The sequence below is a fragment of the Poecilia mexicana genome, unplaced genomic scaffold, assembly GCF_051168715.1.
Source record: "Poecilia mexicana isolate PSO_F unplaced genomic scaffold, ASM5116871v1 scaffold_1, whole genome shotgun sequence".
NCBI lineage: Eukaryota > Metazoa > Chordata > Actinopteri > Cyprinodontiformes > Poeciliidae > Poecilia > Poecilia mexicana.
In genome coordinates, this window is record NW_028263370.1 from 23,468,713 (window position 1) to 23,493,333 (window position 24,621).

Genomic DNA, 24,621 nt, shown 5'->3' on the forward strand with positions numbered 1-24,621 from the left:
CTAAATCCAGCTTCAGTCCACTTCTACTGCTCAGCAGGTCAGGGTCATTGTAGCTGCTGGTGAACTTTTTCCTTCCTCTCAACTCTAAATATGCTTGAATATAGCAGTCCGTAAACAACCAGTTGCTTTGAGTCTTCCCTGCTTGTAGAAAGTCTCATCTGTCCCGCCAGCGGTCCTGGCTCAGACTGGGACCATCCAGGGTCACCAGCTGTTTGGAGTCAATTAGCTGGTCAGGACGTGACATCAGGAGGTTTCCATTTCATTTTTTATAGTTTAATTTTCTGAGACATTGAATTTGAGTAAAATAAAAAGCAGTGAAATTTACAAGAAGGAAACGCTTGAAATATTTCACTACACATGAGTTGAATCTGTATATTAGTTACATTTTATGAATTGAGGGAGAAAAATGGGAAACATTTTCCATAATATTTATATAATTTTGCCTGTTCATTTTCTGAACCTGTTAAAATTGAGTAAAGGTAATTAGTTGTGTTCTGCAGTGGAATTTATTGAAGGGTATCAGAGTAAAGAAGTAGATATAAACGCATGCCACACTTTACAGATTTTTATTAGTATGAAATGTTTAAAAAAAAAACATTTTAATTTCCCCATTATGATCTACTTTGTGTTAATGGAATCCTGAAGTTTGCAGTTGTGATGCGACAGAAGGTGAAAATGCACACAGGGTAGAAAACCTGAGTCTGAGGGAAACATGGCTAATGAAGCAGCAAGCGGAAGGACAGGGCACCTCACCGATGGCCGGAAGGCACAGCAGTGGATCCAACAGGAAACAAATGGACCAGGTGAGGAAACGGCCGAGAGGTGCAGTTGGACTCAGGAGAGACAGAGTTGTGAAGAAGATGGGACAGCTTTGGGAGGGCTCGTGTTTTACCGAGCTAACTGGTTGCATTAGCAGTGACAGGGATGAAAGAGACCCAAGTCTGGGCTCTTTCCAAGCTCATTAAACACAGAGCCAGCCTGAAGGCCTTCCCCACCACACAAACGCAGCATCAACTCCCCAACTTTCCCGTTGTGACACACTGGAGGGGGCATTTGTCACGCAGAATGCGGTGCAGCCGGTGACCAAGGGCGCACAGACACAACCGGCTGAGCAGAGTTACGGAGACGCGTTGAGTTTGATGTTGAATGTCACTGTAACCGGCCTCCCTCGGGCTTTCTGTCTGCGTGGGTGTGCGCCCGTGTTTTAGATACGACTGTGAGCGAGACCGACTGCGATTTTCCTCTTTGAAGACGGCAAGAGCCCAAGACATTCCCATCAATTAGCAGCGCAGTTGTGATGCAGAGTTTTTACAGAGAGCCAAATATAAGCGTGTTGACGAGGCTCCCGATGTTCTCCTTCCTCAGGCTTAAATCACGGCTTAATTAGGTAATGAATCCTGACTGGAAACGCTGACAATAGAAACAGCCACACTTGTAGCTTCAGCGTCTGACACGAAGACCTCAAATGTTTTTCCGGCTCAGATTTAACGCTACGCTGTCAGAGAGTCTCTTTAGGCCTTTGAATCTGATTGATGCAATAAGCAATAATAAGGTTGAATGGGTTATCCTCACAGACATGAAACTCCCCAGTAATTGATCTGCTTTACAACATATATAACATTAAACTCTTGTCGTATATTTTATTTTGCTTTATGTGATCAAATCCAAATAAAAAATGTAGCAAAGTGATGTTAGATAAACAAAACGTAGAAAAACAGAAGCTGATATATATTAAAGTGGTGTGTGTGTGGTGTGTGTGTACAGTGTTATGTATTTCATTCACTGCGTTTTGGTGATAAATAAGCTGCTTTTCAAACCGGGAAGGAGCAGAGAACATGTCTGTCATGTTTCTGGGTAGTTTCCTCTGACACGTAAAACTGAAGGGCCTCTTACAAAAACATGAAATCATTTTAAGACTTTTATGCATATTTACCAGGGCAGGTGTGGATGGTGCAATAGGTCATGGACTAGAGCTCATCACCTCATCTCAAATTAAAACATTTCTTAACATTTTTACTGTTTCATTGTTCAAAATAAGGCTAACAAAGAATTATGCTTACAGTCAGATTTAAAGTAATTTTTCCATTGCTGTATCAGGATTCATATTTGATGCTTTTTAATAGAAATGTGTTGCTGTTGTCAGTGAACAGATATGATCAAACCTGGTGAGGACGAAAGCAGCTGAAGGCATTTGTGGAGGGTTTAGAGGTGAAGGGGATCCAGGACGGTCTGCAGGTTGATAAACACATCTGGTTTCAACCTGCAGCTTGTTGTTGTTTCCCTGATTCAGCTGGGAGCCGTCATGATGGGATGCCTGTTCTTTCCCAAGGAACTGACCGTGTTTAGTAAACAATCTACATCACATTAAATAATAAAACGTGAAAGACATAAATGTGTTTCATGTTCTCCTGGATAACAGTGTGATCTGCCTGAATCTAAAATGAGTCATTGGCTGAATTCTCATTTTCTGTAGAAGTCAGATAATGAGTCTCATTTCAGCCTTCTTCTAAGTTTCAAAAAGAGATCTTAAACTCAAATAATTCCCAGATTTCCTTAATGTTTGTACATTTTGTTTTATCTCAGGCTGAGAAATCAAAGAGTTTTTCTTTTGATCTCAACCTCTCCTGCTGCAGGGCATCTGTAAACTCAGGTTATTAATCTCAGTCTGAGCTCATGCAGAGGAAATAAAAACTTTGTACTTCCTCTCAGTGCCGTCTCCTACAGTATCTTGTTGACTGTCATTATTGTTCCCATGTCATGATTTCTCCATTTCCTGCCATGTTTCCAGCTGATCCTCTGTTTCTGGGTTACAATGACATCCTCAGAGTTTTTGGATCACAGAGCTCTACAGACGGAGTGAACAGTGATTTTCCTGATCATTGAAGTAGTGAACCTTCCTACCGCAGCGCTCCCTCACCACAGCTCTCTTGGTTTCCCTCCTCAGGACGGTCCTGCAGGTGAAACATTCCCCAGTAAACAGACACAATCCATCAGAACTCCAAGTGTTCCTGACGAGAACGGGCCGAGTCTCTGAAGAGGATTACAGAGGAAACCACCTCTGCAGGTAAACATCTACTTCCTGTTTGTGATGCCAGACACTCGTCTGACCCAACAGCTCAGTGTGTAAAGTCTGTTTAAACATTTCTTAATGTGAGTCTTAATTTAAAAAAAAAAATAAAAATCTTCCATGACATTATTGTATTTTTAATATACATTGTTAAAAACATTTTATATTGAAAAGGTACAGTTCAGTACAACACAAAATAAATCTGAATTGTATGTTTTAAAGTTTAAAGCCTGGTAATCTTTGCAGTCTCTTGATAACGTTAAAGGAAACCTTATGATGTTTTTTTTACATTGAAGGTTTCATTACAACCCTACAGGTTTCTCCCAGTGGATGAAGTGGAGGAAACCTCCAGTTTCAGGTAATTGAGGTTTTTTAGAGGGGCTGACTGAGCCTCATCTGGTTGAACCACTCAGTCAACGTGCTTCAGCTGTTGAAGCTCCTCTACAGAGGAGCGCTCTGTTGAAGCCTGGAGACACTCGTGATTTTTGTGCTTGACCAGAAACTTTTTCTGTGAAATGTTTTCACTTTCTGACTGCTAGATTGCATTTTTTGGTTTGTATTTTTAGAACCTAAATTGGAACAACTTCAGGATTGTTTCAGTGAAATTTATTCTGGAATGAACATCCTGATGGAGCGTTCGGATTCAAGCTGGAGTTTTCTCCTTTTGGCATGAAAATAAATGCGTCATATTTCATCCTGGAGTCAGGTTATGGAGGGTGTGTGTGTGTGTAGGTGTAGGTGTGTGTGTGTGTGTGTAGGTGTGTGTGTAGGTGTGCGCATGCGCTGGCCTCTGTTTCAAATTTGTGTTTCTGGGCAGAGGGTGTAGCTTTGAGGACGGATCTCAGAGCCAGCAGGAGCTGCACAGAGACGCGGTTGGTTGCAGTGTTACAGGAAGACGTAGGAACATTTTTATCAGCTGAAATAAACTGAACTTGAAGGCATTTTGTAACTAGAATTAAACTACAACGTGTATATAACCATTTAATCTGTCTATACATTTCTGGAACTGAAATTTTTTGAAAAAAATTTTTTTTGAGAATGGAAACCTTGTGCAATGAAAAATGATGTTTCCTGTAATACAAATAGAGGACTAAATCCTGAAAATACCAACTGGTGCATAGAAAAGCTTTCGCTAATTTTCATTGTATGAAATCAAATTATTACGATAAATGAAAAACTAAAATTAATCTCTGGATTATTATGTCTCCAATAAAGAAATATGAAGACCAGTTTAATGTAATTGGGTGTTTAATTCATCACATGTTATGAAAGCCTTAAAACAAAATAACTTTAGACTTCATCAAAATGTATGAAATACTAAACTGAACTGAACTCATTTAGGACATAAAGAACAAGCAGTTTAAGTGAATTAAATTCATGTTTGTATTGATATTTTAATAATTTCTGTAAATCATGAATTCAGCTCCACCTCTGATAATAAAAGGAGAAAATACTGCAAAATAAATAAAAGTTAAAGACAAATACAAAGTTCAGAAGAACAAAAAGAAAAGTGACCAATTAAAGCCTTAAACGAGACGTGAGCCACAGAATATTAATATTATAACTGACATGATGAAAAGAGTGTGGGTTTTTCTCATAAGCATTCCTTTAATTCCCAGTTCAATCTCTCCTCCTACCTCTGAGTCATTTCTGCAGCTGAAGATTTTCTATATAACCTCTAAGACTGCAGCCTGTCCTCATCCGGTTCAATAAATAATAAATGGGCCTGAATTATGCACTAATAAAAAGGCTCATTTTGGAATATTTTATTTTTAAAGTTTAGAATTTCAAAGTTTTTCTGTGCTCTGCAGGGACTCTTGGTTCTGACAGATTCAGGATGTTTTTATTGGTATTATGGTGTTTAGTGTCCTGATTACTGGGCTGCTTTTTCAATCAAATTGAAAATACATGGAGAACTTTGAGGAGAAATGAGACTAAAACACTTGGTTTAGGTGTATGACAGAAACTTACAGTTCTTATTTTTCTATTATTTTCCACTCTGATTAATCTGCTGCTGGAAAAAAGCACATACATAGCTCGGTTGACAATTCTTCGGATACTTGAGAGCAGAAAAGCAGCCATTGTTTGGTTAAACACAACAAAACCAGAGAAAGCAGAATGCAAGATTAGAATAAGCATCTGATGGCGTTTTTACAGGATTGTTTTGAAACTTTCACAGCCATTTATTTGACTAATTAACTTTTTCTAAAAGTGACGTTTACATTTTCTTAGAGGTTCAATAATAATGTTCAGACAGAGGCAGTTTGTAGAAAAAGTTTCAGAGTTTCATGCAGCTCTTCTGGCCCGGGTCCGAGTCCCGCTCCGGACCCGGTCTCATTGATGCAATCACAATATTCATTTACAAAGGCATTAATATCATGAAACATTCAGCTGCAAGGACATGCCTGAGGGATGAGGGCTTCTGGCCTGATGGAGGTGTGGTGCTGCTGACGGTCAGTCCGGGTCTGATGCTGTCGAGACGTGAGCTGGACTTCAGACAGAACCTGAAGCCGAAACTGAACAGCTGCATCCTGTGACAATCAGAGCAAAGAGAAGTAAATAATATCTGCATAACTGCTTTCTTCAGCAGACGATGTGGAAATGCTTTTTGTCAGACACAAAATGCTTGGCCACCAGGCCGGAACCTGGAGGTTCTGTTAGAAACAGTTGGGTTAAAACTTTTCTGTTCTACTGAACAGACCTCAGGTCAGCTAGAAGCCACTGGAGACAAAAAGAAATGCATTTCTCAGCTCACCTCATGGAAAATGAAACGTCTTCAAAACTTAATATAGTCTTCATAGTGTTAATAAAAATATTTCATCTGGGGAAAAAGTCCCACAGAGAACAGAGCGGCGCTCAGAGAGACGGTTGCAGTGTCATAAAGCAGCTTCCCTGCTGTTCAGAGAAACAAGAAAAGTCAAAGACGTCGAGGTGACCCATGGAGCTGAGGGCTTTATATTTCTGTTTGTTTATCACAGTCATGAAGTCTGAAAAGTTCTCAGCTTGATGATATTCTAGGGGCGTAGTTAATATACAGCCGAGCCTGTTGGCTCGCCATAAGGTAGTTCCAGCTTTAAGTGCCCTCAGGTGAGTCATTCATTAAAAATTCTCCCTGAAACAATCTGCATAAATCCCCTTTATAAAGACAACATGCACTCTACCTGAACGCCATGCGTAGCCTTAATTAGTCTGACATCCTCTGTTATTTTTTGGTAGATACTAAAAGTTTAGTCATCATTTTTAATGAGCATCAATTTTTTTAAAACAAAAGCCTTCCTTTAAAACTAACCTGTAAATATGCATCAGTCTGCACCAACAGGCTGATTTCATCCCTGATTAAAAAGTGTTTCTTTAAGTTCTGCCTTCATCTAAAGTTGACTTTCTAATGATGTAACACAAAGTGGAGGAGCGTTCTGCCTCTCCTCTCTCTGTGCAGTGCGTCTTTGCATCTTCTCCATAAGATGACCCTCCCTGTCTCCACATCTCTCCCGGCTCTCATCATCACTAATGGTGCAGCCCGCAGAAACCACAGCGAACACGCCATATGCTGCTTGCAGTAATCGGCTCATTAGGTGCCAAGCCTGCCCGCTCTCGGCCTGAATGGAAATGTGAAATATCAGAGACGGCCAGATGCCCCTGTGCACTTTCACATGTGCAAAGCAAACAAGCATATGTGCACGCATAAACGCCGTCACATGTTGAAAACAAAATCTGCTGTGCATGGGCAGCGTGTTGCGTGTCGGTGGAGGGTTTCATGGATGATAACGACCGTCTTACTGCGCCTGTCTTGCTCAGCCTCCTCTTCATTGTGCCGAGTCTTTTATAGAGATGTCTTAATTTTTCAAAGAGCTGGGGAGCATTATTAGAGTGTCTCTTTTGTCTGGCTGACAAAGTGAGAAAATAAGACGATTTGTACAGTTTGTGTCTGGCGTTTTATTAGCAAGCTGTATCAGGAAATCATGGTTATTGATCATGAAACAGTGACTTTGTTTGTATCTAGTTTTCCCCCCAACAAAGAACTAAAAACTTAAAGGATTGCTATCGACTGTCAATTTTGACAATAAGTGATGAATTATTCTTTTAATGCAAACATAAGCTTCCTTCAAAACTCAATATTTATTCCATTAATGCTCATTTCTAATCCACTTTTTCACTTAGCCGTGTGTCTCTTGATCTGTTGCTATTTGCAAAGATTTCACATAAAACTGAAAGACCCAAGAGCTCCTCTCTTCAATCAATATTCCTCAGACATAAAACAAAGAAATCTGAGAAAAGCATATGAAAATTAAAGCAATTAAAAAACTTAATAAAGGAATAAAAAATCGTGTTCTCAGTTTGTGCTGAATATCATGAAACTATTAAAAATGTTCTCAGCAGTTTTGCACTGAGCCGATTTCTGATCGAACAGAAATGCATCCAGACCCGACATTCATCAGTTTATAGAACCGCGTCGATAAACGGACCGACCTCCCTCACAGTCGCTACCAGACACCAAACCTCCCACCACTGTTGAAACTGGAGCTACACAACTTAAACTGAGCCAGATTATTTTTACACCTAAACAGCTTAGAACCACACAATGAAATAAATATTACATTTCTTTTTTAAATCATAAGCTAAATTTGTCTGCCCAGACAACCTCTTGCTAAAACAGGTATGTGTCTGATAGGTCAGTGGTTTTTAGGTAATTAATTTTATCCAAAACTAATTATGGATAAAATATTTTTTCTTTGACTGTGAGGACAATATTTCCCTCCAGTTCAGCCTATATTGCCAGGAGAAACTCCTCCTTCCTGGAAGCTGTGCATGAAGACAGTTTAATGCAGAGCATTATGGGAGTTAGAGTTTTTATCCCGTCTGTCTTACTCTGATCCAGTCCTTTTGTTTCTTCCATGGTTGGGCCCCAGGAGACCAAATTCACCAAAACAGAACTAGAGTTTATTTCACCAGATTCACAAGAACATTATGCAGTTTATTTAACTAAGTGAATTATTAAGAACAGATTCTTATTTCCAAAAGGCCCTGGCAAGTCTGTCCATCACTACGTGTCACGTTAACTTGCGCCAATTGTGGAATCATCATGAAAACCAACAGAAGACATGATTAGGAATGGAAACAAATTGAAAGAACCAGGTTCAGAGGGACAGGATGCAGCTGGTAGTAAAATGATTACAGGCTAAAAACCACACCATGCTCACCCGGCACAATGTTTTTCTTCTCTTCTGATATCAATCAACTGGAGTTGTCTCCTCTGCAGAAACCTTGAGTTAAATGCATCACAAGCAGATAAGCCTTCATTTCTAATGAGCACATGTCTGTATGCAGGATGAAAACTTAAGGAAAGGGTTGCATAATACAGGAGCCCTCATCCTCCATGCAAATCAATTTCTTCCATCTCCTCCAGCTATCAGAGACGTGGACAGGTGGTGGAGGTTCTGAGGCTCCCAGCAACTAAAAGCTCTAGAAACGGATTCAGATTTTTATGCCGGGTCATGATGGTTTTGAAGGTAATTTGACTGAAATCTGTAAAACAAAGACGTGGCTGTTTGCTGCAGCTTGTTTTGCCTCTCCGGTGTTTTGCATATGGCAGCTTGACACCATCAATGCATCTTTTTGCAGAAGGAGGGCGTGCAGGGAAGGCATGTCTCATGAAAAAGAAACCCCTCAGAGGGAGAGGCAGGTATTTAAAATGCCTGGGCTGCACCATCAGCATTTGAAAAAGCAATTGATTGGACCACCACTGCTGTCTGAATCACAATCTCATCCATTTCCCTCTGTTTCAGCTCAGGGCACGATGATGAAGAGGAGGAACAGTTACAGAGTGGAGTGCTCCCAAACACATTACTCCACCTCACCGCTTCCATTTTAAACAAGCTCTCCTATATTCTCCTCCAACACCAGATGAGGCAAAATTCAATAAGATTTGATCAATAACTCAACAGTTTGTTTTTTTTATAGTCACCTGAAGAGTTTGACTCCAAAGGTTTGAAGCAACCTCAATCAGCACTGCATGAGAAATGCTTTAGCAACAACAAAATGACGCTCATGTCTCCGGTAGAAACGATTCATTGCATTTCAGATCCTTGATTTTTTGGTCTCACTGCTGATGAGCAGCTAAGAAGCAAAAATCCCCTAAATACCTACAAAACATTTAATCATGGAGCATTTTCAAATGGTTTACTTAAAAACTTGCAGATAAAATAAAATAGACATTTCAAATTTTCTTCAGGATCCAGAATAGCAAAAAACAGCAACAAAGCATGTTGTCTGGGGAAAAAAATAAAAATGTACCAAGGTGATTTTTCACATGTGGTTGTTTTCCTAAGATGGTCGTCAAATGAATTTTAAATTTTAAGCAGTGAGTGGTGAACGACAGAGAGCTGGTTAAACTCTGGGACCAGGCTGGTTACTGACCAGGTGCAGCTGTGAGGGGAGAGCAGAAGGCAGGTTGAGGAAGAGAAAAGGAGAAAGAGGTGGCACAGAGGAGAAAAGAGGAGTGTATGCTAACTGGAGCTGGGAAAACATAAACTTAACCATAACAAAGAATAATTAAATAGAGTAAAACAGAAACAAAGAAGAACTAAGGCAAAATACTTAACAAGAAAATCAAACCTATAAACTCCAAAAAGCCTAAAAGCAACTGAAGGTCTTAACATTTGGTTTTCAAAAAATATCCACTACAGATTTTTTTTCCAATTGAAAAATGAATGAAAACTGAAAAAGAAAACTAGATACAAGTTATAAAACTCCAGTTATAATTTAAAACCAGGAATACTTTACTTCTCGTGCCTAAATGTCTGGTGACCATTGGTTGCGTTAAGGGGGTAAAATATGCAAAGATCCTTCTAATGTTGCTCATATAAAACACCCAGGGTCACTTAAAGAAGATAAAAAAGCCAAAGGTTTAATATGTCACAATGTAGATCTGGAAGGACAAAAAGGACGAACAAATATCAGCCTGAAATAACAGAGTGGATCAGAAACAGAAAGTAAACAAAAGCCACTCAACAGAAACAGAGAGATAAGAAAACGACAAAGAGACATAAATCACACCTGTGTCACTCACCGTGGGCTCGAGGCGCCGGGGGTAAACACCCACGACCAGAGCTAAATCTGACGCTTGTATCAGGAGACGGCTGATGTAAAGCCACAGAGAAAAACACGGCTGGATAGAAGTGACTGATGATGACCCAGAAAATAAATTAGACAACTGATTATGAAGTCTGACACAAACATAAGATCCATCATCATTTGGTTCGTCCCCTGGATGCAGACACAGGATCTGTTTCTCTTTTTTTGGTTCTTCAGAGGTAGCTGTAGGTAAATAGTGTGGCAGTTTGTGGAGTGGTGGATCTCATGTGTGGAGTTGCTGCCATCAGGAAAAATAGTTCTTCGTACTCCAAGCCTTTGATCTTGGAAATAAAGCATTCTCTAAAGTGAATCTGGAAATTCAGCCAATTTAGGATCTGCAGGGGTTGTGCACAACGCTTAGAGATGCTGCTGCTACAAAACCTGCAATCTTTTCTTTTTCCTCGTGACTTCACTGTTCCGCTCTATAAATTCATTCTGTGGCTTTAAAAAATAGATGAACTCATCCAGATGGTTTGCTTTCTGTAGGCTTTTATGCAAATCGATGCTGCTAAAGTGATTGGGAGCAACGTTAAGACGATCAATAAAGGCCGTTTCTCAGGAATAAAGTGATGTCAAAAGGTTGGTGACCCCTGTTTTCCCAAAGCAACATGTTGAAATGTAAAATAAATCTAATGTCAACAAGAAACAAAACCTGATTTTGTCCTTAAATGATTTAAAATGTGTGTTTTAGATGCAAATTGCAGACCAGAATTTACTTACAATTTTTGTCTGCATTTTATTTAATTTTTTCTCTTTCAGCCAGGCTTTAGCCCAAAGTATTTCAGTCAGTTTTGTGAAACTTTGCTTAGTTTGTATATTTTTCCTCATGTAAGTATAACTCAACAGTTGGTTTGCTCTTCTCTACAGTCGGTAAATGATGATGTTTTTGTGTTATTTTGCACTGCTGGTGGCGAAGGACAGCTCTGAGCTGGATGGAAAGAGACGGCCTGGATCTCTTTTGTTTTTACTTTTATCCAACAAGTATTTCTTTTTTTATCTCTCATCTAACTTACCGTGTTTGTTCCCCTGGTCTCATGTGTGTGGTTGGAGCAGATCATCGTTTCAAACGCACAGCTGGACTGAGACCACGCAGCTTCGCTCGTGGGTTTCCTCAGACAGCCACAGGCTTGCAACAGATTGCATCAATATCACAAATTCCTCCTCTGCCAAAAATCATTGTTCTGTTTGTCGTTTTGGATTTTTCACCGCCCACTGCCAAAACAAAATGATATTGATGGAAAATGATCCCACTTATGTTGCTCTGTTGCAGTCGGAGCCGATGTTTTCTCAGGGTTTTTCACCTGAACATTTTGCATCTTCTTATGGCAGAGATGAAGAACTGAAAACATGCTAGTTTCAGAATGTTTCAGCAGAAAATGCATCAACCCTGAGCCGTTCTTGATCATTCTCTCTCATGTTCTGGATATGAGCTTTTGAAGCAAATCTGTACGATGTGACCCATTTCTGTCTGTTTGGAGCTCGGATCTGATCTCAGATCTGATCCCATTTTATTGGCAGAAGTTCTTACTGGAGTAGAAATATGAGTGTTTCTGGACTGCAAATACAAAATACCTCAGTTCAGATATTTTTCATACGCTTTGTGAGTCGGACCAAACTGTTCCTGAGACGTTGGAAGAAGTTACTCCGGAGGATGTTTTGATTTCAATCTTTGTTCCAGTTTTTCTTCTCCTCCTTCTTTGTACCAGCCTGATGCTGTCCTGCTTCTACTTCTGGCAGAATTTCAGTCTCTACTTGATGTTTTTTTTTTTTCCTGTGCAGAAATTGCCTCTTAAATGCCATCACAACCACCTGCTGCCTCTATTGTGCTGCTCTGCACGACTGCTAACAAGACTGTGTCCTGGATCTTATTGGACCCTGTAGGACGTCCTGAAGCGTTCTGCTCTGTACTGAACCGCTCATCCTGAAGTTCAACTGTTCTTTCTGCTGTAATATTCTAAGCAGCAGTTTCCTTTATGTCAGTAAAGTTTATTTGTTAAGTTCCTTTCAGATAAAACCATCAAAACAGAAAACTGTGGAGCCCCAAAGGGAACATGGGTCAAAGAAAAAATAGTTTGAAAGGAGGATTTATGTAAACAGGTCAGTGCAGAAATCTGAACACTGACACAAACACTGGTTACAGTTTCCAGCTCAGCTGAAGAGACAATGTGACGCTTTTTAGAAATGTTTCACAAGTGAAAGAAATAGGAAGGAGAAAAACATGTTATAAAAGTCTACAACAAGATTCTGAATGCTGGATTTGGACTTAAAAAATTGGACTGATTTGTCTGTTTAGCTCAGGAGGAGCTTTGTAATCGTGGTCTTAGTGGTTTTGGTGATTAACAGAAGCTAATTGCTGAAAATCCAATTAATGCTCTGTGATAAACAGTCGACCATGTGGACAAGGCTTAAAAAGACATATAGTTAAATATCTGCATAAAAGGATTAAGAAATGTCATTAAAGGTGAGAATTGTGTTGCAGTGATGTCGTCGAAGGTACCATTGCCAACATGAGACGGTGATTTTCCTGCACTTGCCTCTCGTTTACAGCAACTAGTCCACTGATTGGACTGATTGCTGGACTCTTTCAAAGCTTCACAGCGACAACTTGACTCTCCACGCTGCTTAATGCTGCTTGTCCTAAACACGCTTCACTCAGACAGCTGTCTGATCGGTCTGAAAATTACACTTCTATGACTGCTGTGAAACTCTTTACGCTGGGGTGGAGGTGAGATTAGACTATTAGATCTTCAACAAGAACATTTTTCCACCATAGAGAGATTTTCCAAATGGATGAAAAAACCAGGAGGAGAGAGAGAGTTGTAATAGACAGAAACGTGAAGAGCTGCTGATGGAGGGGGAGGAACTAAATGAAATGTCTCTACATGGACATGAAAAGGTTGACAGGTTGCCGTGTGGTGGGAATTGGACCAGAGCTGCATTTTGACTCCAACCAAAGAGAAAATGAAAGGGAAAAGATAGCAGAAATGGAACATGAAGCTCCTATCATGTCGCTGCTCTAATACATGACTTTGCACACTAACACACACAGGAGCAAGAGCCACCCGCTCCATGTGTGCTGTTCTCTCGGTCACATTACCGAAGGGATGCAGAGGACACAAATTACATTTTTCAGCACAAACAGATGCAATGAGGTGAGAAGAGTTTGAGTCATTCACCAAAACAGGAAATCAACACAATAACCTGCAGTTTAACTGATACACAGCCTCACTGTCCCACTGTCTCGCTCTGCTGCGTCCTGCAGTTCATGACTGGTTTTGAGTAGTCAATTATTTTCTGTCCAGAACTGACATAACTGCCTGACTTGTCTGAGATGACACCATCAGTCAAAGCTGCTGAGCAGACACTCCTCCTGCCTCCAGATCCCATTAAGTTAAACAGCCTCAGCTACTTCCCCACTCCTTCTCTAACACAATGCATTTTTATTGCTGCGCCTCTAAAATGTGTTGCATGACGCATGGGAGCCACAGGGGTAAAGTTCCCACTCAGAGTGAAGGAGGAAAGATTGAAGACCGAATTCCTGGTAGCAGCACTTTTGGACATTTTACATTGATTTGATGCAAAGTGCAGAAAAATTTGGCTCCTGATAAAATTGAAACGAATAAAAGCCGAGTTTTATTTTTAAGGCTACCAGATCTGTTTTTAAAACACGATTTCTGCTCGTCACACAAATACATCATGTCGTTAATGACACGTTTACTTTACTGGAGCAGAAAAAGTAGCTTTGGCCCCCAAGTTTTCATTACAAGGATACGTAATGGCAAGCCATTAGAAATTAGACCTACCAGGTGATAAAATCTGTTATTTTCAAATAATTTTCAGTGTTATCATTTCAGGCAGAATCCACTTTGACAGAGAAAGCTGATGACTTAATCATAAACCTCCATTGTTTAACCTAATGATCTTAACATCAAGGCCTCCAGGACTCTTGCAACTTTTAAATGTCTGTTTCAACAGACCTAGTCCAATAATCAGGTCATCAGCAGGACTCTGGAGAGCCTGACTGCATACTGATGGGGAGATTCAGCTACAGTAACGGCACAGTTTTACTTCCAACTATGATGATAATTATACACAGTGCAGCAGCTCCTCCAATAGGTTCCCATGCAGACTCACAACACATGAAGAAAAAGCCTGTCAGATAAAGGCCAGACAGGATTCATAGTAGCTCATGAAACTCCAGGTGAGTCAAAGGTCAGCGTCCTGCGCCTTTCGGTTGGGTTTTCAGAGCCGAATCGTAGAGCTGAGTTACATCAATGACTGAAGGTCCAGAAAATCCCAGAGCGTTCCTTAGCCAGGAACCTGGCTCCACTTCTGCTTTTCAAAGATGTGCGGTTGTACAGTTGTGCATCTGTTTGCATCCATTTTAACTTGTGATGTAAAGATGATGCTCCGTCCTCGCATCACTTTTAAACAAGACAAAGACGTCTGAGCAGTTTGCCTGAGTCTCTTTGTTGGAAGCAGAGGATGTAGAAGAACATTTCTGTTTAAAAACGATGAGCCCACAGATGCTGACCCATACAAGTCACTTGTTGGCCTGTTCATGGCTACAAGATGCTAACGAAGCATCAGAAGATCAGGGCCTATTGGTTAAAAAGAGCATCTATCTATGAAGTCACCAATCAGAAAACATAGGAAAGAAGGTTTGTTTTCAAATTGCTCCACTGTCTCAGTTGTTAACATCAATGCTGGCATTTTGGGGTTCAAACATTGTTTTTTTTCCCTGCACATCACAACAAGCCACAATGAGTGACGGACTGCTGGCAGAAGCTCCTCCCACCTCTGAGTTACATCAATGCCAAAGCAGAAACTCAGGAGAAGCTTTTGGAAAATAAGACCTGCTGTGTCTTTGGACCGAACACAAATAAACATCAGACTGTCCTTTATGTAGAAAATTCACTCAGTACTGACTGTAACATCAGACAGAAGGTACTTTATATTACATTTAATCTCCCATTCTGTATGAACTGACTGAGCTTTGAAACGCTGGCCAGCAGCCACTGACACGGAGTTTAAAATTAAATGTTCTCTTTTGATCACTTGTTGAAGATGTTTGTTTGATGCTTTTAGGTTCTTCAATAATTTATCAGTTAGAAAATCACAAAAACTACAATAGGGAGAACAAATCTGTACACCCTGAAAACAATCTGAAATAGACTAATAACAGAGATTTAGAACTTTCTCCTAACTTAACATTTATCTGAGTAAAAGAGTTAAATCCGTCTGTCCAACACAAAGACTGTAGAAGCAGCCATACACTGACATTCACTACTAATGGACATTTTGTGACTGTGGGAAGAAGTCAACCAAGATAAAATCCACAGTTTTTCATTAACTGGATTTTTCTTTTTAAATCACTCTTCATGGCTAAAATTATTAATTTTTTACTTGAATAACTGAAATAAGTCCCTTTTAGCTGAAGTCTAATGTATAACTGTTATGTATAACAGTTCAGATGTGGTTTCAGGTGAAACATGACATGGACCCGATCCATCTGCGACACACTGAGCAGGAAACCGGACGCTGGTCAGCAGGAACACTTCTCCCCTCTCAGCCAGATTCTTCCTGATCTCCATCATCTCTCGTGGTCCTTATTAGTGCGCAATTAAAAAGACAAGTCGTGTGTGATATGCCACTGTTGCCATGGTGACAACCAGTTTCCCCCCCTGAAGCCATCAATCAAACTGGCAACCTGTAGATGTCACTAACCTCCCGCCGGGTGTGCAGAGGCATCCAGATGCATTATGGTGATTATAAACAGTCATAATTGTGATTGCGGTGGTTGGCATGCAGGCTGTATTTACCCTTTTCATATTCAGAATGCATTGTTTGCTGCTCACTAATTTACAGTGCGGCAATTTATTTATATTTTTCATCTGGTCTTTTTTTTCTCTCTCGCTAAGTGGCAGTCGATGTGCAGCCAGTGGTTTAATTTTCTCAGCTACTTTATTTCTTTCTTCGCTCTTCCTCCTGCAGCAGCAGCACTGCAGTTAGTCAGATTTTAAATGTATTTGTGAAAATTACTTTCCTTTTGACAGTTTGACAGCTTGGACCGTTGTGGGCTTCCAATAAGTAGAAAGTCAGAGTTCCTGGAAAGATTGACTGCAGTGAGAAAATTCAAATCTTGCAGCTGCGACACCATCTTTAAAGCAGACTTGTTACTTAACATCATAAGTATTGATCACTGTCACTTATTTGACCAGTATGTTAGCACCCTGCTTCTGTACTAACATTAGTTAGCTTATGCTTTGAATAAAAGACTCTGTGCTGAAAGAAACTGCTCTGGGTGCAATCAGTGACCAGGTTTGCTGCATCGCGATTGTTCTGGTGTGAACTCTCCGTAACCCTACATGCACCTTTAAACAGAGTACTTTGGCTTTAGAGTTGACTCACATGGACAAACTGCAGCGTGTGACTCCCTGCTCTTCAAACTTTCTGATTGCTTTTAATAGTCAGCACTGAAACAACATCCTTCGCAGAACCTCAGTTTAAAGGCAGAAACAAGTGCTTTCTATTCACATTTCAACCAGAACACGGTTTTGCCCGTTGGAAGACTCTTAGCCAGGCATGTCCAAAGTCCAGTCCAGGAGCCATTTTGATGATTTGCCCCGTTTAACCAAACTCCAGTTTGTCTGAGTAGGAACGAACTTCAAGGACCAGCTGTTCGACTGGGGAGGTGTGAATGTGTAAATGAACTCTGCTGCAGAACTAAAACGTGGCCTCATCAGACCGTCTGATATTCAAACCTGATCTTGGAACTAGAAAGAAGAGGAGAGAATTTGATAAAGAGCTGAGCCAAACCAGTTGATGCGTCATATTAAGTACGTCTGTGTGCTGTTGAGCTGGTAAACATCAGGATGTGTGCGGTACTGAGACCGGACGCAGTCCAAGACTGAAATTCCTCTTGACGTTTTCTCAGAGCTTGAAGCTGCAGTTTAAGTGAAACGAGTGAGTCGGGGGGAATAATGAGGGTAAAAGCTCTCTGTTCCCGCCGCCTTCCAGGAAATCTACATTCTGAAAAATTACACAAAATCTTCAAGGACCAGATGCTTTTCTCTCCCATCGCCGTAAAAATCTTTGATTTTTGTACTAGTGGCTCACTGTGATAATTAACACACACATTATGACACATAATAGCATTTTCAGTCCTGGATACATCTGAGATATAACAGTAAATTAAAATACACCAATGTCTGGATGGTGTGGCTGATGTTTTTCTCTACAGATTTAAAAACAAAAAATCATATTATTTGGTATTAACTGGTATAATGAAATACTGGAAAATCTAAACTAAATGGTTAATCATCAACATCCCTGAGGTCATTTCCTGGCGTCGCCTCCCTCATGTTATGAGTTTGAGTTAACCCGTGACCCGGGAAAAGTTGAGGTTGAAATATTCTGTGGCACAACGGGAAACCCGCCCAAATAAGGCAAACCAGTGGCTCGTACCTGCAGGCGCCTCTATGCACCTGGTCCACCATCCATGTCTTTAATTACTGGTATTAATGCCAGGTGAATATGCCAAAAATATTCATTGAGAACTCATAAAACTGTTTGATCTGCACTCTGAAACATCTCTGTTCAGGAAAACGGGACAGCTAGTAAATGTTTGCCTTTCTCCAACCGCAAGTAAGTAAAATTGCAAATCACATAAATTCGAATGAAACCTTAAACCAGGTTTGCTTATTTATGTAGCGCTGAAATTGTTTCTCAGACAAGAAAAGCGTCTCGAGGCCTTTAGAGCTGGGACTCCTGTGACTGCAGTGAAGGAACAGAGAGAGTTTCATTTGTATTCTGCTAGACAGAAAGTGCATTTACAAGGAAAATCAGATTAGTGTCAGATCTCTGCATTCAGATTCTCTTTTAAAGCATCATGTAAATGAAACTTGCATTCAGAGTGGAGTGAGCTAAAGCTGCTTTCCATGGCTGGTCTCACTCCTCGGGTTTCCACTTACTTTGTCACATATAAAGTAAAATGTTTGCCCACTTCAACACGTCCATACCTGATGATACTTTGACCTTGAAGGTGCATCATAAGATCTCTGTGGATAAAGTGTACGGCATGCAGCTCCAGTGATAAGCTTACAGCCACTCATCACAGGCATGAATGCTATGTGGGCTTTCGGTGGTTGAGCTGTTCTCCATCCAGGTGGAGCTGGAAAAAACTGCTCTGCACAGAAAATTAGCAGGAATAACCCAGGAATCTAAAGCTGGTTCCTGATGCTAAATTTTAATTTGCTGTTGAAATCCAATGTTCTTCTTTGCATCATTGTTCATACTGTGTGGAGTCAGAACCAGGAGTGGTGTGTTGGGAGCACTGCTAGCTTCCGCCATGGTTTACCTCTGAAGCTATCAGGTCTGGCTTCTTCTGGTGTACAATTACTGCACTTCAGTGACATAAAAATTGGATACAATGCATTGAGGCTGAAGGTGTGTTTGGGCTTTTCTCATTTGTTTCATGGTGAAAATGTTCCACAGAGTCAAAGTACTTACTTGTTCTGATTAGATTGCATGTACCCAAAAAGCTGGTGGTAAAATTTTAAAAACATCTTTATTTTGTTTCTTTCTTCTTTGACTTCCATAACATCTCAAAGTTCTGGTCTGATTTCAGCATTATTACATTCTGGTCTTGGTCAGGAAACCAGCGCGACTCTGAGCCTTTAAAAGTTCCTGTTACTCATATCTCAATTAAATCTGTGCAGGCAGCTGCTCTTCTCACAGCAGCATTTACAAACACAGCTTATCAAACAGTGTCTCATCTCTGGATGTCAACCTACGGCTGCTGATTTTTTCTGCCTCTGTTATTATGCTCATCTCCGACTTTATTGTCTGCCATATATTGCTGCTGCACTTTGTAACCTCTGCCTTGACATGAGCTGTACAAAAAAAGTAAATTTCTTCTCTCAAACTTAATAACATCTCAGAATCACCAACATCTTCAGCTTTCATTGTAAGTCTTTAACATGAATTTAAATATGTGAATGAAATCACAAGTTTGAACAATTCTAATAAAAACAGAGATGTGTTGTTCTCTTGAAAAAAACAATCAGTGCATTACTCTGAAATTTATCCATCTGACAAATTTAGTGGACTTTCTGACTTAGAAAATAAATGTATTAATGCAAACATCTTGGCATTACAGCAGAAACTAACATCCACAATCTTCTTCGTCTTCACTGTGCAGAGCTCCCAGATTGACTGCTTTGCAAATGTCAGCGCACTCCTGTGTTTGCCTCCCAAACTAGTCTTTATAGTTACGCTCTTTAAAAGAAGATCTCGGCATGGGCAATTTTTTAAAATGATTTGGAGTTGATGTACAGAAAAATCTGCAAATACTGAGACCTAAATAGGCGAAAATCAGTTTCTTTTAAGATTAACCCTTTAAACAGTACCTAAAGTACTTTACTGATTACTTTATTTCCAGAGTTAGATTACCAGTTACCTTACTGGTTATATCCAAAATGATAACTGATCTTGTCAAAACTGTGATATAAAAAGGTAGAAAATATACTTTAAAAAATAAACAATTAGCAGCACAGCAACTTGGATGAGTGACTTTAATCTGATAATCACGTCCCTGGTGCAGATCCACTGTGTTTCTATTTTTGGCTCTACTGCTTGTATGATTCAGCTGAGCATTAGAAGAACACTCAGATTTCATACGTAAGAGTTGGTGCCTGATTTTCAGCCCTGAAAGTCAATCATGCAAAGTATTGATTGTAGAAAAGAAGATGTCAAGAACCTGGGGCAAAAGAAACCCAGAAACTTCAAATGAATCAAACTGAATTTATATCAAATCCCAGAGACAGCACTGATCCCCTGGCCTGAGCTGGAGGACTCTGCGCCTCTCCGTTCTCAAACTGCACAACGACGAGAGGCAGCAGCAGCTGCAGGCTTCATACCTTCATACTGGAAGCTCCTACAACACAAACCATCACTAATTGGAGTTTAGTCATCATAGCAAAACCTCAATCAAAACACACAGAAAAGTAAGCTATCCCTTAATCTAATATTACAACTATGATGTCATTAAATCATTTAATTAATTTCTTTATTATTATTTTTTTTTAGAAAAGGGTGTGGTTCCCACAAACAGCCCCAGGCAGAGCATCATGATTATGGAACGACCCACAATCAGCCTGTCTATGTAAGTTTTTGGATGCTCCACTTCTGGTTTGAAAAACATCTGAAACCAACAACCCATAATTGCTGGATTTCAGACACGTAGCCCTGATGACGAGCAAAATTCAGATGGAGGTCCGGAAGAGGATTTCTCTGGTTCAAAACAGGGCGAAATAGATCACAACGAGGAGCTAAATAGGCTGGAACAAGACTTCTCATAATCGTGAGGATTTTCCCGGAGGTGATCCACATAATTAACTATCTGGAGCTGCAGAATTCATATTATACGAAGAAAGTTTTCAAAAGCCTGGAGCATACAATTATTTTGTTCATGTTGGGTCAACCATTTAGGGGCAAAAGAAGCATTAAAAGGTTGGTGACTTGTTTCTGCCGTTGTGCTATTTTAAGTAATTAGTCTACGATAACAATGCTATCGCTAACAACAAGCTAACCAATGTTAATTCTATGTTCTTGGATCTCCTGGTAAATAATTTATTTTAGGGCTGAAACGATTCCTCAAATGATTCAAGTAACTTGATTATTAAAATATCTCGAGGAAAATTTATCGGCCTCGAAGCTTCGTTAAGTTATTTAGCGCGGTGTCGCGGTAGGAACATTATTGGATTATTGACGTTGCGCAGCGCTCTCACTTCCGCCTATGAGTTGTTGACGGAAGCTAAGTGTTAGCAGCATAACGTCCAACTTTCAAGTTCGGTCTGGGAGGATTTTATTGACTGTTTTTGTCTTTTTGGGGGGACTGCTAAGCATCCTTAAATTGACTGGCGCGGTGATGGAGTACTGCAGTCTTTTCCCTGCCGGAGCTGCTGACACCCGTTCAGAGGGGGTACCAGAGCAGATAGACTGAACTCTGCGGTGGCTGTGCTTTAGCGTTACAGACGAACCGGAACATACATTTCATATCATCCCGTTCTCAACAAATGAGGGGCGAAGCGCATCGTGGTGACTCATAGCTGGTTAATTGTTTCTGTGTGTGACAAAGGAAGGTGTTAAATGATGTCACTAATGTGGAAACAAAAGCTATCCACCTTATTCCTGGGAGGCTTCCTGTGGAAACTACTATGGGTCTTAAGCAGGTACTGAACATAGTTTTTAAGCTCACATTTCTGTATTTATTTATTTTATTATTGATGTGATGTAGTGTTCTAACCTGTTTTCATAAATTATAAATTAAAATCATCATAATTAAGACTTAAAGGTGAGAAAACATAAGTCTGGGCGTAGTGCAGGAGTAAAGCGTGGCCCATGTGTGGGATGTCTTGGTTCTCACGCGTTTCGGTCCTGACAGGCCTGACCTCTCTCTCACAAACCGTTTTCAAGTCAGATTACTGTCAATAAAGGCCAACAGAGCCCACAAACCTTTAGGAAATTTTATAGAAAGTGTTTCACGTCATGAAACACATTAACTTAAATAGTTCCACAATCTGATGTCAGTACAGTACTTTTCCTCTATAGTACTATGGAACCTGTGGTTCCCAGTACAGGAGGCCAATCTGCGGAGCTACCAGTTTTTCTTGTTATTCATATCTCATATAATTAACATCTGATGATGTTTAGGGATGGATTCATGCAGAAATATAAAGAGACTTGAACTTCCAAACTTTCAAGTGTCACTATAAAAAAGGCTTTGCTTACAGTAGATGTTCACACATGCATCTGTCACACACAACATGAAAAGAGGCCTCACATAAAAGGATTAAGCCTTTGCTTCGGTCCGGATTTTGGGATTTCTGTGCTACGTTCTCCTCTCTGAAGTGCTAACCCTCCAGCCCCTTGAACTTTTTGTCAGCTTGTGCTGTTCTGGACTCTTTATATTTACCTCAATGCTGTGAAGACAAAAACTTTAGGACACACACACATACACACATCTCATCTACAGCAGTAAAGGCTACTTTGCCTCCTGCAAACACTGTGGTTCTGAAGAGCCACATATGAACGGCGGACTGCTGTCTGCCCCCCAGACATGAGTATATGAGTTCACAGGAAGAGAAAATCTCACCTTACCATCAGCATCTATCAGGCTACACCAAGTTAGAAAAACAACATAAAAGGAAAATTGTTGAATGTATTCGCACTGCATTTATCTTTACAGCAGAGAAACAGAACTTTGCCTTCAGATTTAGATTCAGCATTATTATTCTTCATGAGCGCTTCATATCTTCCTGTTTACAAGCATGTTTTCCATTACTTGTCTGCATCAGGGTCACAACTACATATTATTCAGGTGGATGCGAACACATAAAGTGGCGCCCCCCGAAGGAAGTTACGTCAAGGTGAAGGGATGCGTACACAACATACGCTCGCTCTAACCCCCCCCAAATGAAGATACGTGAAAACTCGCTACATTTACCCCGTTATAGGCGCGAGGTGAAGGAGCGTAAGGACGCTCGACTGTATGCGAAGACGTCATCGGCGCGCCGCCCCCTCCAGACGAGGTTTTGACGCCCCCTCTGGTGCAGCGCCCCTATGCATGCCCACTTTTTGCGCCACTAATCTAAATAAGATGTGTTGAGCAACAACAGGTTTGTTTGGCTATGAATGACTTTTAATGTAAGCTGAAGGCAGTTGTGAAGAAAATCAGATATATGGATCACGATTACTCACTCAGGTGTTTGGATTCAGGTTTTTTTAGACTCAGTCTCAGTTGGGTTACGGTTGCATTAACCTGTACTGTGTACTTTACAGTGATGATGTAATTGTTGTGCATTGTCGATATGGTTGTCATCTTGGGTCTTGTATTCTCTAAGCTTCTTTCTTTCCTCTACTCTTATCTTTCTTTTTCTTTAAAACCTTTCCCCCCTTCTTTTCTTCTTTCTTTTTGGTCTACATGTACACTAGATTTGAAATAAACCCAAAACAATTTCTAATGATTTTCTATATATAGATTATATATCAGGTGGACACTCATAGCAGAAGCCGTATTGGACCGCTTGTGAAAGTAAACCTGTTTGTGTCACACTGCTGGACAGGACATGTTAAAAGTGACAGTAACTTAGATGAAAATTACCAAGTCAGAACCACCTGAATGACAGGAAAGTAACAGCCAAATAGCCCAGTCTCTGTAGTTGGTTATAAAAAAAATAAGTCACCAGTTGATGAAATGGGAGATTCTGGGAAGAATCAGGATCTTTTCCCCCATTGCCAGTGAAGAAGAGGGTTGTGTGATGATCTTCCCAATTCCACATATTCACCCTCCTCGGATGTTCTCAGCCCCAGTGAATGGCTTCGGGTTGTTATCTTCCATCAGCAGCGCTGATCACAGCAGCTTATCGCTGATGGAAAGTTTTTTTGGTTGTAGCTTTTTTAAAAACCTTTATTTACAAATTACGTACTAGTTTGAGTAGGATATTGAGATGTTTTACAAATAAATGCAAGATGTATCAGTCATAAGACTTTAATTCGGTATTTAAAAATAACTTGGTAAAGTCTAAAACCAGAGGGTTTTTTTGTTGTTAGCTTGATTTAAAACCTTTATTTACAGTTTATTACTATTAATTTATTACTATTTTTGAGTAGGATATCAATAATTTACTCCAAAGAAATGCCAAATGTAAGTGAAAGACATAATTTTACTTGATCTTTAAAAGATCCAGTTCTCTGGATACATGCTGTGATTTTATTTTCCAGTTGTGTTAGTCATTTCTCCTTATTTTTTAACAACAGACTCATGTAGGTGGTTTTCCTTTGTCCTTTTCTTGTCTCTTTAGAAAACCTACTGAGGCCGCCTTTAACACAACAGATATATATATATATAATATCTTCCAATAAACTTGATCTAATTTACATTACAGATGAAAGTTTTTCTGATTTCATCAAAGCGTTTGTTTTCCACAGTTTTTAAATTTTCTATTTATTCTAACTTTAATATGGTTTGGTAAAAACAGTGGACCAAATAGCTAAAATCTGAATCCTTGAGATCCCCTTCAAAAACTGCTTTTAAATGCTGATTTTAATATAGTACACACTAAATGTACGTTAATGTATATGAATATGCAACGTGGAAACTGTCTTCTGCTGAAGCTGGGACCAGGAAGGAAAGGCACTCCTCGACTGGCTGCTTTGCTGTATTTCAGCTTCCCACACTACACTTACTCCTGAATACTTTAGGTATGAAGAAAATCCCTGAAGGCATGTTTTCCAGAAATAAATTCAAGTTTCACAGAAAAATCTGCCAAAACCTGCAAATTGCCATCCACTGTATGTTTATTGGTGACTAAGCATTTAGGCTCCATGCTTTGCAGTCCCTACAGATCACATAAACACGT

The 24,621-nt window shown here is 40.0% G+C and overlaps 1 long non-coding RNA gene across 1 annotated transcript in view; it reads left to right on the plus strand.

The window, feature by feature from the left end:
* LOC106917014 (uncharacterized) overlaps nt 1-9,373 on the plus strand; it is a 33,090-nt gene extending 23,717 nt beyond the window's left edge. Inside the window, exons 4-8 of the long non-coding RNA XR_001418112.2 lie at nt 2,945-3,064; nt 3,384-3,425; nt 8,472-8,574; nt 8,687-8,747; nt 8,851-9,373. This is a non-coding gene — a long non-coding RNA (uncharacterized LOC106917014). The remainder of the gene's footprint in view (nt 1-2,944; nt 3,065-3,383; nt 3,426-8,471; nt 8,575-8,686; nt 8,748-8,850) is intronic.
* The last annotated feature ends 15,248 nt before the right edge of the window (nt 9,374-24,621 follow it).